The following is a 14,319-nucleotide window of genomic DNA, read 5'->3' as shown; positions in this document are numbered from 1 at the left end:
GTCTCATTTTCTCCTTAATGCTTTGGACATTCAAAAAGGGACAAAGTAACTACAGGTCACCCGCAGATTCAATATGTATTCCTGATTGAATCCAGGCAACTGGGTCTCTACTTTTTTCAAAGTAAACATTCTAGTCTTTGTTAAAAATGTCAGATTTCCCTCCCAGGGACATAGTAGCCTGGGAGACTGAGCTCCCCCTCCTACCTTGCTTCCCCTCAGGTGCAAGTATAGTGACTTGAAAGCTGGCAGGGAGGGGGGGGGGGGGGGAAACCCGGGGTGCACATAGTGGAGGAATCAAGGAGTAGCTTATGTGAATTTTCATTCTGGAAGGGCTGGGAGGGAAACAGACAGGTGTTTATTTTTCATAGTCTTCATTTTTTATTAGAAAAAAAAACCTTAATGACTATAGAAACATAATTGGTATATGGACAAAGCAATTCTTTTTACAGTAGGCCTATGAAGGCCAGAATAGCCATTTAACTACACTAGTCATGTAGTCTATGTGATATTAACATTGGGAGGCGACGATTTTCAAAAGGTTTCAAAATTGTGCATCAAGACATGTCTCAGAAGCAGGTGTTGACGAAATTCTTGGCATATTGAAAAAAGTGTGCACTGATGAGATGGAATTATGTGGAATAATATTTAAATTTTTCCAACACTTCACCAAGTGTTCAAATAAAAATACACAGAAGCTGTATAAGTAATCAGTAACAATTTAAAACTGAAATATAAAACTAGATATATTTTAAAAATTAAATTAGCACAATGAGTTCTCACTACACACCTATCAGAATGGCTAAAAGAGTCCTAGCCGGTTTGGTTCAGTTTGGATAGAGCATCAGCCTGTGAACTGAAGGGTCCCAGGTTTGATTCCGGTCAAGGACACATACCTCAGTTGCAGGCTCGATCCCTGGGCCCTGGTCAGGGCTTGTGTGAGAGGCAACCAACCGATATGTCTCTCTCACATCAATGTTTCTCTCTCTGTCTCTCCCCCTCCTTTTCACTCTCTCTAAAAATCAATGGAAAATATCCTCAGGTGAGGATTAACAAAACAAACAAACAAAGGAATGGCTAAAATAATATCAACTGCTGACAAGGATGCAGAGAAACTGGATCACATTGCCCAGATATCCTTCAGTGGGTAAGTGGTTAAACCAACTGTGATACTACTCAGCAATGCAAAGGAACCAACCATTAATATATATTAAACCTGGGATGGATCTCAAGGGAATTAGGTTGAGTGAAAAAAACCCAATCCCCCCAAGATTACATATGTCATGATTTCATTTATATAACTTCTTGGAACAAAAACAATTATAGCAATGGAGAAAAGATTGGTGGTTGCTAGGGGCTATGGCTGGGGGTCAAGGGAGGATGGAGTAAGAAGGAGATGGATGGGGTCATACAAAGGGAATATAAGAGATGGTGACTGATACACAAACCTCCACATGTGATAAGATAGCATAGAACAAAACAAACATTCACACACAATGAGTACACATACGACAGGGGAAATGCTGAATAAGATGTGGGAATTGTACCAATGGCAATATTAGGGTTGAGATTTGTACTATAGCTTTGCAAGATGGTACCATTGGTGAAAATTGGGTAAAAATCACATGGTATCTTCCTGTATTATTTCTGACCATTGCATGTGAATCTATAACTATTTAAAGATAAAGTGTTCAATTAAATTTAAAAATTAAATGAAACCTGGTATTCTCATGATGGACATCTGTTAACTTTTTTAAGAAGCCTGAAAAAAAAAAGCTCAATGTGGAGTTATTCTTGCGCGCGCGCGCGTGTGTGTGTGTGTGTGTGTGTGTGTGTGTGTGTGTCTGCCTGCACATGCATACGTGTGGAAGAAAGGCATGAGCAGAGGTTATTTGGGGGGTACCAGGGCAAAGGAAGGGACAGATGGTAGCTCCCTATGGGGCTCAAGGTCCAACCATGAGCTTTCAGCTTCAGTAGCCCAAACATACACCATTAGATAGAGCTAGAATTACTCCAGCTGCTGGAGCCATTTTTATTTTTACTCTTACTGATTCAAACCACGGGGAATAGATTATCTTCGAATGGGGCTGTATTGGTCACCACAGCTTCAATTGTCCTTCTGTTTGGTTATCAAACTGCAACTGCATTGACATCCCCTTGGTGAGTGTGTCCTCTGTGCACACCATGAAATGAGCTGTGCCTGAAAACCTGCCCTGAATTTGTAGTTACAATACGACCTTCCTTATTCAGATCTCAATGAACTCAGCTTGAGAATAATCCAAGGTGAAGAAAAATAAGAGTTGATGAAGAAAGAAAAAGAAATGGTGAGTCAAAGCAGGCCCTAGAGCAGGGGTCCTCAAACTTTTTAAACAGGGGGCCAGTTCACTGTCCCTCAGACCGTTGGAGGGCCGGACTATAGTTTAAAAAAAACTATGAACAAATTCCTATGCACACTGCACATATCTTATTTTGAAGTAAAAAAACAAAACCGCAAAAACACCCACATGTGGCCCGCGGGCCATAGTTTGAGGACGCCTGCCCTAGAGTCTGTTCCCTTAGGTCTTGGGTAGGCTCAATGGGCCTTTATGACCTGGGGTTATATGGGCCTCACCTCCCCTCCTGACCCCCCAGAGCCAGATGTGAGTAGAATGGACTAATAAAAACCTCCCCACTGGGTGAAGTGGGGCCTGGGAGTCCAGGAGATTTGTGGGAAAAACAAAACAAAATGGGCTTAGCTTTCTGTTAAAGACTAAACTTTAATACTGATTTCTAAATAGCAATTCACAGCCTGTACCAAATTGGTTCCTCAATCCTACTTCAGAAAGTAACCGAGTTTCACTGTGTCTGTTTCTCACTCGCTCTATTTCTAATAATCTATCAACTTGGTTCACTTGCTGCCCTTCAGGTGCCTGCTGTTGCCCCGTGTTTAAAGAACATTCAATGTACTTTACTGAGGTCTCTTAATGGGCATTTCCAGCTTGAACAGTGAGGTCTGCTTTTTTGTCACGGTTGTTAGAGGCCCACCAGAGTAAATGATAGAAAAAGGGTAAGTAATAGAAAAAGGATGATCTTTGGGGCCAGATCTGCACTTGGCAGCTATGGGACCTCATCAAATTATTTAACTTCTTTGAATGTGAATGGCAAAAGAGATTGAAAGTATAGGCTTTAGGGTCAGATCACCTGATCTGCATACTGCCTGGGTGTCCTTTGATAAAAATCCTAAACTTCTCTAAACCTCAGTGTTCTCACCTGTCAAATGCATGTGGCAGAGATAGCTAATGTTCCTTCTTCCCTAGTAACAGACCCTTGGTTTTAAGCTGGACACATGACCTCCTAAATAAAGACCATATTTTTCAACCTCCCATGTAGCTAGGTGTGACTATGTGACTGTGTTCTGAATTATCATGTGCAATTTCTGGGAAGTCCTTAAAGGAAGGGTGTGTGATCTGCATCACCTCTTCCTCAATCTTGCTTCCTGGAATGCAGATATGACAGCTGGAGTCAGCAGTTATCTCAGACCATGAAGATGAGCGGCATACTCTAGCGATGCAGTTGAAAGCTGAAAGAAGCTGCTGTCTCTGAACATTCTAAACTTTTGGAACTTACTTTAAAGTTTTTAATGTGAGAGAATAGAACTAGTGTGCTTAAGCCACTGTTACTTCAGGTTTTTTGTCACATGTGGATGAACCTAATTTTAACTGATATAATGGGTTGATACCAATCGACACGAGTGAAAAAATCAGAGTAAGGACCTCCAAAAACTCTTTCCTCCATAAAGGCAATGAGGAAACTGGCAAAAATTGGCAGGGTCAACTTTTTCAAAACTCTGGAAATTAACAAAAAGCTTTTTGGTTAGCCTATTTATTCAAGAAAAACCACTGAATCTCAGTAAGAACAGCAAACTTGGTGGCATTTTAACATGCCCCCCTCCAGCTCTGTGGTGGCTTTGTAAGCCAACAGTCCTTAATCTCAGTGAAAACCAGAAACCTACCTGCTACTTGGGAGGGAGGGAGGGAGGGAGGAGCAAAACAAGCTTAGAGCACTCACTCCCAGAGAATTGTCATTATTTGTCCTGTCTGTGATTTCTTGACAAGACCCTACGGGCAAGCTATCTTTATTTGACCTATGTTCAAGCTCACCCAGTGTGAATAGCCTGGTATGCTTGTTGACAAAAATGAAAGGTAATTGTTTAACTTTACAACCCCTGGGATAAACAACAGGCTGAGGGAAAAGTAAAAAGGAAAAGCCATGGAGTAAAATATGAATCAACAAGTCCACAGGCATATGCAGGGCTGGGTGCATTCCCAGGGCTTTGTACATGTTCAGAAAAGACCTGAGAAGACCCTATGCTCGCACCTTTGGCAAACCTTGAGGCTCTGAAAAAGGAGGAAATAAATGCTAAGACAGAGTTGTCAACTGCCTGGCTTAGTGTATTTTGCTGTTATCGAGTGTAGTATTCTACAGATATCTGTTAGGTCTAGTCAGTTTATAGTATTGGTCAAGTCTTCCATTTCCTTGTTGATCTGTCTAGTTTTCATATTCATTATTGAAAATGAAGCATTGAGGTTTCCAACTATTATTGCTAAATTATCTGTTTCTCCTTTCAATTCTGTCGTTTAGCCTCATGTATTTTGGGACTCTGTTGGACATTTTGCATTGTTTTATCTTTTTTGATGGATTGACCTTTATCAAAATTTCCTTCTTTTTCTCTAACAATCTTGGCATATATTAGTGTGATATAGTATACTTAATTAGTATAATGTTTTATCTGCTATCAGTATATAGTTATTTCAGCTCTCTTTTAGTAACTATATACATGGTATATCTTTATTGTTTTACTTTCAATCTATTTGTGTCTTTGGATCTAAAATGTATCTTTTATAGAAAGCATATAGTTGTATCATTTTGGTATATTTTATCCATTCTGCCAATGTCTGCCTTTTAATTGGAGTGTTTAAGTGTTAATTTTATTGAGTGTCTTTTGTATATGATGAGTTGCTTCTCTCTCACTATTTTCAAGATTCTCTCTTTGCCTTTGTCTTTTATTCATAGTGCTGCTAGCCATGAGTTCAACATTAATGAGTCAAATATATATATATATATATATATATATAAATATATATATATAATAAGGTATCATTAAATAGATACATACATACAACAAGGTTATGTATTGATCAGTTATGAAAATGTGTTCCAAAGCTCATAGGAACCTAACTTAGAATTTCTCCTAGGAGCAATGGTTCCATATTCTCTAAATCAGTCTTGGCAATGACTTTATAGAATGTAACTATCACAAATAACAAGAATCAACTGTACAGGTACCCTGCTGCAATAGATTAAAACACAAAGCTACATATCTACAACCCTTTCATCAAGAGACTATTTCCTCATACTCTGAATCTGGCCTGGCCTTTGACTCCCCTTGGCCAACAGGATGGGGCAGAAAGGTTGTGCAAACTCAAGACCTTTCAGCTTTTACCTTTGTCCCCTTGGAACACTGTCCTGGGCTTATCATGGAAGGAAGTCAGCTGAGACTACTGGAGGAGAAGCCACCTGAAGCCACCGGGGCACCCCAGCCAACAGCCAGCAGCAACGGCAGGCACATGAACCTAGGACTTTTCAGCTCAGCTGATCCTCCAACCAAATACAGCTGTAGAAGCAAACCCAGGCAAAACCTGCTAAGGAGTTGCCCAGCCTTCTCACAAAAACATGAGAAATAATATACTATGTCGTTGAAAGGATAAGTTTGAGGTGGTTTATTTTACAGGAACCAATAACTGATACATCTACCTGCTTGGAGTTCAGTGTGGCCATGGGACTTGCTTTTTGCAAATGAAATATGACCTATGTCACTTCCAGGTGAAAGCACTTATTTGCCCCTCCCTCCCCCGGCTCTGTCCCTGCTGTGACAATCAGTGTGTTGATAAGGAAGAGCCACAGGAATGGAACGTTGAGTTAACATGTGAGGGCAGATGCCCTGGATAACTGCCCAAAGCAACAACAGATATGGTCTGAGCTATAAACTTTTGTTGCATAATCCTATGATCTGAAGGCTATTTGTTACCATAGCATATCTAGCATATCTTGACCAACACAGTTGGAATAGTAGGACTGGAGATTTAAACAGACATTGTCTGTTTCCCCCCACACCCCCTCGCCAAGATTTCTAGATTTCTCTGGGAAAAGGAATTTAGGCTGACAGTTCAGTGCAAAGTTAGGCTCTCTAGGATTAATTACACATACTAATTAATCCATTCATTCTATATACATTGGTTGGTGTCCTTACCAGTTAATTGTACACAAGACATTCTTGGGCCACTCTGGTGCTAATCTGATAGTCTTTGGAGAATAAAGAGGTGATCCTGAACCAGGTCAGGAGATATAGCATGCCAAGGAGAACAGAACACCGGTCAGCTGACCTTGCTGTCTTTGCTGAACTGTGTCCCATTATCACAGTCAAGTTCACCTTACAGCTCAACTAACTTGCAACAATTTTCTCATGTGTCAAGTGAAATGAGAAGTAAAATGTGCCCTGAAATCTAAATGGTAGCTTATATAAAAGCAATGATCCCTCAAAACAGTTACTATATTATTGCCCTATTAGACCTAGTTACCTTCCCTGCCTTTGCTATGTAAATGTATAACATATGCATATATGTGAATATGGATAAATGTTTGCATCTTCATGTTTAAACACACACACACCAACTAGTTACTTCTAAAGATGGGGCCCTGCATAGAGGCAGACACTGTTTGGTCTGCAAATTGTAGCACTGCTATCGTCTGAACTTGTCCCCTCAGCTCCAAATTCATGTTAAATCCTGATGTCCAGTGTGATGGTACTAGGAGGTATAGCCTTTGGGAGGTGATTAGGTCATGAAAGCAGAGCCCTCATGAATGGAATTAGTGCCCTTATAATAATAGAGGTTCCAGAGAGCTCCCTAGCCCCTTCCTTCATGTGAGGACACAGGGAGAAGTCTGTGACCTGGAAAAAGGTTCTCCCAATCATGTTGGCACTTTGACCTCAGACTTGTAGCCTCCCGAACTGTGAGAAATGAATTTCTGTTGTTTATAAGCCTGAGTTATCTACACTAATAAAAGAGTAAGATGCAAATTGACCATATCTTCACGACACCCACCAGGCAATCAGGAGTGAGTATGCAAATTAATCCAACAAAGATGGTGGGTTAATTTGCATATGCAGGCACCAAGTGGCCGGGGGCAGGCATTCTGCACTTCCCCAGCCACTCCGGGCCTCCGGGCAGCATGGGAAGGTGGAAAGGCAGCTCCGGGCCAGAGCGAAAAGGTGGCTCCAGCCGGAGTGAAGGTGGTGCCGGCAGCCAGGGTAAGGAAGGCCCATTCTTACATGAATTTTTGTGCATCAGGCCTCTAGTCTTCTATATATATATAAAAGCCTAAGTGACCGTCCGACCATTAGACAATTTGCCTAATAGCTATAACACGCAATAACCACAAGGGGGCAGACACTCTAATCAGTAGAGGAAGGAGCCCGATTCCTCATGGAATGAGCGTGGGTTAGGTTGCTGCTGAGGCACTGTCAGCCCCAAATCTGCTTCACTTGCACCCTGGATCCAGAGAGGAGGGAGCCTGATTCTGGGATGTGTCACCTGAGAACCACCCTCTCGCAATCCAGGACTCCTCGGGGGATGTCAGAGAGTTGGATTTGGCCTGATCCCCGCAGGCCAGGCCGAGGGACCCCAACAGTGCACGAATCTGTGCACTGGGCCTCTAGTTTTGTTATAATAGCTGTACAGACTATGTTTCTGCACAAAATACCCTGAGCTTAACAAGGTGGGGCTGTGTTAACAAACAAGGGAGATTTTTGTTGCCCAGGAAGCAGGCTTAGGTCTGGCATCACCCATAGATAGAAGATGGATTTACAGGTGAGATAAGATAGGGTTGAGGAGATGAAATTGTGCTTGACAAAGTTTGGATACGTTTGAACTAATGATGAGCACCATTATTCCATTGTGTGGTCAATGTTGTTGGCTGCTTCTGATGGGCGTCAATCAACATGAGAATTTAAACCACTGGAAGAACCAGATATTTCTGACTTTCCCTATAATTTATTTCACCCAGTGGGAATTCACTATCTTTTCTGCAGAACAGGAATAGCTCCTTCCGATGGCTGCAGTCCCAGCCTCTGTAACTGTGTAATTCATTTTCCAAAACTGCTGGGTCCACAATTTCCATTGACTCTGGCCATATACTCTTTCTTCCCCAGCACGCCTTTTTCTACAATTCTGGATTTTGTAAGTCAAAGTTTGGGACACTGGCAAGGATTCAACTGGAGCCTAACTTGAAAAAATAGATCTGAATCTGAGTTTAAAAGGGAATGATTTGGAATAGACGTAAAGGAGAAGTTCTTGGTAAACATTCATCTTCAGATTTGGAGATCAGTGCTCTGAAGATATGGGCCAACAATAGACTCCCCTTTTCCACAATGAAATCTCCAGTTTGTGACCTGTACAGCACCAGAGCACTTGGGCTGCCCCCATTTTCATCTCATGCCCAACAAGTCCCATCCCACTTCTGCGGTTTCCCTCCCCCATTAACTCCCAAAGCACCAATGAGTAACAAATTTGATGAACCTTTCATAGGGAAACACAGGATATGTGAACATCACACAGACACATTCCACCCCATTTCTCATCTCTGCTCTTCCCCCGAAGTTCCTTCCCCAATCTCCTTTTCCGCCTCTCTAGCCCCTGCTCACTCCACTCCCATCCCCCAGATGCCCTCTCAAAATGCCACCACTAGAAAAACAGAAACCAGCCAACATTTGGCACAAGAAGACCCACAGTTTGGGGAAGTGATTAGGCCATGAAAGCAGAGCCCTTATGAATGGGATTAGTGCCCTTACAGTCTGGTGATCATGCCTATGGGAATGCGGGTGGAAGGTGCAGCTCAGGTTCCCCCACCCAAAGGGAGGCCCCCAAACATGAGGCTGAGTTGAGAGAGACCCTGGACCTTCTGCTCTGAACTCTGAGGCAGGTCGTGGCATCACAAGGCTCCCTCAACCAGCTAGGAACCAATTGTTTAGGCCTCCATGGAGCTCAAAGCAGGAGGCTGGCTACATGGTCTTGGTTGACCCCTAATGGCTGCATGGTTCTGTGACTGACTTCCTTGGTGAGTTAAAGAAATTGTGTTACCAAGAACATAAGCACCTGTGTGAAGCCAGGACACTTTCCCTGGAGATAGAAATTCTTGTGAGAATCAAGAATAAAGGGCACAGGGACAAGTCAGAACAAATGACAGTGGTGTTAACAGAAAATACTGGGAAATAAAAGACAGTTTCCCATCTTGCTTAGCCTCAGGCTGGCTGTTCTGGGCCTTGGGCAAATCACTCCGTTTTTTGGAACCTCCATCTTCACTATAAAAATGGACATGGCCTTCCTACTTTGTAGGGATTATTGGGAGGCTAAAATGAGCCAATGCATAGGAAAAGATGTTAAGGGGGAAGGAGGAAGCTGAGCAATGAAATGAACAAGCTGACCTGCCTTTCTTTTCAGCCTGAATACAGAGACTCTAGGTACAGTTTGGCCAACCTTTCCCAGGCAAGCTCTTATGGTTGCCAACATGTTGGTACTTGTGGCAAGCTTACACCCAGTTTCAAAAGAAAGCTGTTTTGGTTGTGTGTTTTTTTAATTGTGAAATCATGAGAGATTGCCCTAGCAAACCATTATAGCCAAAAGACTGGGATCCCTGAGATGAATGTCAGAATTCTCCCTAATGGAGTGCCGAGGAGAGATTGTTTCAAGGGACAGATAAGCTTGGAGGAGCAAAGGCTTTGGGGGCCAGAACTGGAGGGAGACACGCTAGAAACACAGCTGGGACCAAGCCCAAGAAGGTCCAAGAAAGAAGCCAGAAGAGTCTCAAGAGGAATGGTGGGTGGTGCTGTAGAAAGACTGGGGGTACTAATAATGCCCCCCACCTTGTAGAGCACACCAGGGATTTAAAAGAGCTTACTTGTTCCCTATTGCATTGGCTTCTCAAGAGAACCCTATGTTGTATTACACTGACTTCACGAAATTGCCCAGAGAGGTTAAGTGTGGCTTTCACAAGGTCACACAATAACTAGTGGAACTTGGCAGATAAATGAGGTGGGTTAGTTCATAAAGTGAGGACATTTGGATTTCTTTTTTTTTTTTTTTTTAAATGTATTTTTATTGATTTCAGAGAAAAAGGGAGCGGGAGAGAGAGAGAGAAACATCAATGCTGAGAGAAAGAATAATTGATTGGCTGCCTCCTGCATGCCCCCTACTGGGGATCAAGCCTGCAACCCAGGCATGTGGCATTGACTGGAATCAAACCAGGGACCCTTCAGTCCACAGGCCATCGCTCTATCCACTGAGCCAAATGGGCTAGGGCAGTGGTCGGCAAACTGTGGCTTGCGAGCCACATGCAGCTCTTTGGCCCCTTGAGTGTGGCTCTTCCACAAAATACCGTGGCCTGGGCGAGTCTATTTTGAAGAAGTGGCGTTAGAAGAAGTTTAAGTTTAAAAAATTTGGCTCTCAAAAGAAATTTCAATCGTTGTACTGTTGATATTTGGCTCTGTTGACTAATGAGTTTGCCGACCACTAGACTAGGGCAACATTTGGATTTCTTGACCCACAACTTCTCCATGTTGCTAAAGACAATGCGAGTCTAGATAGTGGATAAGTTGTCAGTGGCAACTGGGGGTCTAGCGGGGCCACCATTTCAGTGAGAAGGCAAATAACTTCCTTTTTCAAAATCCCTAACTCCTTTACCACGAACCAAACCCAGTTTACACGTCTCCCAGGTCTGCTGGGCCCCACCTGTCCTATCTTCCCCTGCTCCCAACACCCCCAGGGGAACACAAGGCTCCTGACACCAGGCCAGATCTTAATAAAAGAAATGTGGGCACAGGGTCTGGCTTCCCCAGGGACTACCGGGAGAGGCTAGGTGACACAGCTCAGAGCTGTGTGGGAATTAACCCCCAGGGAGAGAACTTGGGACCATGAAAGACAGAGTGTGGAAGAACCCACAGATAAATTCCTTCACTTCCTCTCCCACTCGGAAGGGTGGAGGAGCCACTTAGCCCTGGAAGACCCAGTGTGACTGAGCTGAAGGCTGCTGTGCTTCCCAGTGAAGTTGGACTTTGCTTGTATTTGCTATCCTTCATTCCCTGCCTCACCCTACACACACACACACACACACACACACACACACACACACTTTTGCCACCTTGATACTACACTGCCCAGTTAAGCCTAACACAAACTTGGCCGCAGATACTTTTCTCTGGGGAGTTAAGATAATCACTTCCCATTTCTTACCTCATCTGTAGAAGGAAGCAGCAATCTCTGTGAAGTCTCTTTCCCAGAGGCGCAGGACCCTTCCCATGGCGACACCTGGATCCATGGTGAGGATGAGCGTGATTTTCGGGGCTGCCCTTCCTTCTGGGCTGAGCCCTCAGCCAGGTGCATTGCATAAGCTCAAAGCCAGCGGAAGGTGAACTTCTCAGGTGAGGTTCTCCGGGTACAAGGGTTCTAAGGCCCATGGGTCCCACCACAGGCATGTGGACTTCCTTAATACAAAAGGACAAATCTGTAGGGAACAAGCAGCTTCAAATCAGAATCTCTAAAATAAGTGAGCCTTTTAGATCCACGTCTATAAAATGAGATCAATGTTCTCCCCACTAAATAACAAATAGATGGAAAGAAAAGTAACTTTTATACTTCTAATTGACAACCCATTGTGTACATCAAGCATGTCAAACTCAAAAGGCTAACATGGGTCAACTAAATGAGGCATGTGGCCCGCAGGCCGCGAGTTTGACGTGTTTAGTGCACACCATTTGAAACAATGTTCCTGGGTCCCGAAGCCCCCGTGAGGGAGTTTTAAATCCCCTGGAAGAGGGAGCTCTGGAAATGTCAGGTGCGGGTGTTCTCACTAAAACCCTTTGGGATCAGCCATGGTTTCCACTCGCTGTCCTCCTGCAGGGATCTGTCACACCTCACATTTAGTAACGATCAGGCAGGGGCCAAGGAGAGGCCGTGTTTGAGGCCAAGGTGCAGCTGTAACCCGCGTGTTCCCAGGGAGTGGCCCTGGCTTGTCCCCAGGAGAGCTGCTGTCGCTGAGCAGAGCCAGCTGGAGGCAGCAGGAGGACAGGAAGTCCAGAACCCCTCCCCTAGATGTGTGAGAGCCGAGTTCTCCAGGAAAAGCCTGGATGCAGACCTCCCCCTGCTGGCTTCCTTCCCTTCCCCCTCCAGTCACAGTCCACCTTGAACCTTGATCCCTCCTCTTCCTCTCTCTGGTGGTGCCTGGAGCCATCAGGCCTCTGCCTTCTATCACACGATGTAAACTGACACTGATCTGGCCTCCAGCTTCCCTTCCCTCTAAACCAGTCTTGCACACTGTCTGCAAATCAATGCATCGGTATCATGGGGGCAGGGTGGGACGAGTTCAGAGTGCAGGTTCTCCAGCCATGGCCTGGCCTAGGACGATGGGGTAGGCCCAGGGGACTCTGCAGCAGCTAAGGCCTCCTGTCTTTGGCTGTCCCTCTACTCTTATTAAACCCAAGGTTGCTTATCTCACACTTTGGTTTATGTACTGGGGTGGGTGTGGGTGGGGGTGTCTAGATATGCCAGGTGAACTGGTGGGACTGACCCACGTGCAGCCTCCTTACCGGAGCGACTGCAGAGAAGACACGGCAAGGAGCATAAGCCTCATACAGGTTGCGGAAAGTTGGTGTTTGCCCTCAAATTGATGCCTGCCCCATGAACTGATGCCCGAGGAGAGAGGGAGCTGTATGTGAAAACTGAAGGTGCTATTGCACTCAACTTTGTTAGCAGACACTCATACACACAGCACACACTGGGCACAGCAGCAGCTTTCAGAGGCCCCTTGGGGAGTCCATTTCTCCCATTTCACCAGAGGGTAACCCTAGCCCCCGAGGACTCCGTGTGTTGGCGATGATGCCTGACTGGAGAATGAAGACAGCACCTGTGGAGGGACACCAGGACCTGCTCTAAAACAAGGTTCCCTCCCTTTCCACATCGAGCCTCTCCCTACCTTTCTGGACTCATCACCCCTCTACCCCTAGCAGGCACTCTGATTTTGAGTCATTCCTAACTGAAACTTCACCCTTGAGTGGGGTTTGGCTACAACTTCTGGGGTAGGATGGACAGTAAGGGTTAAGCCCTTATTATAAAAACAGGGTTGGGGATTGAGGCAAGAGAGAAGCTATAGAAACCTTTACAAATATGTATCATTCGCTACAATAAAATAACAAGGATGCCACACAGAATAAAGACAATATCTGTGATATTTTGCTCATCTTTATTAGTTCTCATTAGAGTTTGTAGGGAATTCCAGGATCTTCTTTCCCTGTGTCTGAAAGGAAATCCGGTGAATTAGCCTTGCTTTGCCCCACACTAAGTTATACACACTAATGCGCTGTCCTCGTTTGTCTTCTTGAGTCTTTGGTTAAGTACCATTCTGATTTTTTAAAACGCAGAATTGTTAGCGGGTGTGCTGTTCACAGGACCCGCACCTGCACTGTCATGGGGGGAGTGAGTAACCTGGATGTTTAGACAGAAAACATGCAGTTGTCCTGTTGCTGGGGTCACAGAGTCCTCTCTACTTGAGATCTCTGGGCCAAAAGCTCACACCATCTCTGCCTCCCTTTTCTCGGACCCCACCCACCTTCAGGTCCAAGCCAGGTCCACCTCCCTCTGTTTTCCTCCACTCCTCCCTGGCCATCTGCTTTCCATCCCTAACCTCATGCGTTCATCAGAATTCCTTCAGCTCAAGGCTATGGAATTGAAGAGCTGTGGGAACCCTGGCAGCCCTGGGACCTCAGGGAATGCAGGTGTGGCCCTGATGCTGCCCATCCCTCTCTCAGCCCCTCATCACCTTCTCTGGATCCTCCCAGTGGCAGAGATTATAGCTCAAATCCCAAGAGAAGAGAGAGAATCTGCCCTTCCAACTCCCACAGAAACATCCATGGACAGACTTCAGCCCCACCCAACAGGGTCACAGACCCATGCCCGCATGCATCTCTGGGAAGAAGATGGATGCTAGCACTGGTCACTCTCTTCACTCATCTCCTTCCTCTCATCTTCCTATAAACCAGTCTCCACAGAGTAGGCAGAGTAATATTTGACAAGTGGAAATTGATTTTATCACTTCCCTACTTAAGATCTTTCAATGACTTCACATTCCACTTAGAAGAGAATCCAAGAGTTTGGCCATGGCCTAGAAGGCCACATGATCTGGCCTCTGTGACTCCTCCACCCTCATCTCCTACTTTCTCCTCTGTGCGGTTCAGCT

General features: G+C 44.8%; 1 long non-coding RNA gene across 1 annotated transcript in view; it reads right to left on the bottom strand.

Annotated features, from left to right (window-relative positions):
- The window catches only part of LOC114233087 (uncharacterized), an 80,969-nt gene extending 69,631 nt beyond the window's left edge, over positions 1-11,338 (bottom strand). Inside the window, exon 1 of the long non-coding RNA XR_008555177.1 lies at positions 11,322-11,338. This is a non-coding gene — a long non-coding RNA (uncharacterized LOC114233087). The remainder of the gene's footprint in view (positions 1-11,321) is intronic.
- Positions 11,339-14,319: the final 2,981 nt, after the last annotated feature.

This window comes from Eptesicus fuscus, chromosome 22 (genome assembly GCF_027574615.1).
Source record: "Eptesicus fuscus isolate TK198812 chromosome 22, DD_ASM_mEF_20220401, whole genome shotgun sequence".
In the NCBI taxonomy this organism is placed as follows: Eukaryota; Metazoa; Chordata; class Mammalia; order Chiroptera; family Vespertilionidae; genus Eptesicus; species Eptesicus fuscus.
This window is presented reverse-complemented; position numbering and strand designations above follow the sequence as displayed.